Source organism: Rhinoderma darwinii, unplaced genomic scaffold, assembly GCF_050947455.1.
Source record: "Rhinoderma darwinii isolate aRhiDar2 unplaced genomic scaffold, aRhiDar2.hap1 Scaffold_690, whole genome shotgun sequence".
Lineage (NCBI taxonomy): Eukaryota > Metazoa > Chordata > Amphibia > Anura > Rhinodermatidae > Rhinoderma > Rhinoderma darwinii.
This window is the reverse complement of record NW_027464250.1, coordinates 165,620-166,923: the sequence shown is the minus strand read 5'-3', so window position 1 is coordinate 166,923 and position 1,304 is coordinate 165,620. Positions and strand designations below refer to the sequence as shown.

Below are 1,304 nucleotides of genomic sequence, written 5' to 3'. Positions count from 1 at the left end.
CTTATAAGATGAGGGAACAGGGACATAAAGCCGGTAATATGAAGGAACAGGGATATAATGCCGGTAAGATGAGGGAACAGGGACATAATGCCTGTAATATAATGGAGCAGGGACATATTACCGGCATTATGTCCCTGTACCCTCCTACAGGGGAAAAAATGCTTGTAAGATGAGGGAACAGGGACATAACGCCGGTAATATGAAGGAACAGGGACGTATTGCCGATAATATGAAGGAATAGGGATATAATGCCTGTAATATGAAGGAACAGGGACGTAATGCCTGTAATATGCAGGAACAGGGACGTAATGCCTATTATATGACGGAACAGGGACATAATGCCGATAATATGAAGGAACAGGGACGTATTGCCGATAATATGAAGGAATAGGGATATAATGCCTGTAATATGAAGGAACAGGGACGTAATGCCTGTAATATGCAGGAACAGGGACGTAATGCCGATAATATGAAGGAATAGGGATATAATGCCTGTAATATGAAGGAAACAGGGACATAATGCCGGTAATATGAAGGAACAGGACATAATGCCGATAATATGAAGGAACAGGGACGTATTGCCGATAATATGAAGGAATATGGATATAATGCCTGTAATATGAAGGAACATTGCTGGTGGCCTGAGGGGTGATCTTCGTGCACACAAATCCTTAACCTGGCGGCAGATAACGAGCGGCCGCCATACTAATCCAAGACGTCACGCTTGTACCTTGTTTAGATTTGGGGCAGATAGAGATTACACAGCAGTCGCGCTAGAAGCGGGAAAAGAGCGGCCGGTATTGTAAAATGAGAGTGAAATTCAAAATCTGAGTTAAGCCAATCAACGGGAGGGATTGATAATGTGAATATGCTGAGAGAAACGCCCCGGAAGTGACATGTATTACAGTTCTCTCTCTGGTCCACCCAAGGTCTATATAAAGACGCGCCCCGCGGTTCTCGGTACAATAGTTCTCTTTAGCTCCAGTTTACAGGATGTCTGGTCGTGGTAAAGGAGGAAAAGGCCTCGGAAAGGGCGGTGCCAAGCGGCACAGGAAGGTGCTCCGTGATAACATCCAGGGCATCACCAAGCCTGCAATCCGCCGTCTAGCTCGCAGGGGAGGCGTCAAACGCATCTCCGGTCTCATCTATGAAGAGACTCGCGGCGTCCTGAAGGTTTTCCTGGAGAACGTCATCCGTGACGCCGTCACCTACACCGAGCACGCTAAGAGGAAGACCGTCACCGCTATGGACGTGTGTACGCGCTCAAACGCCAGGGCCGCACTCTCTACGGCTTCGGAGGTTAA

At 47.5% G+C, this 1,304-nt stretch overlaps 1 pseudogene; it reads left to right on the top strand.

Annotated features, from left to right (window-relative positions):
• Window positions 1-993: 993 nt before the first annotated feature.
• LOC142728779 (histone H4-like) lies at window positions 994-1,304 on the top strand (annotated as a pseudogene).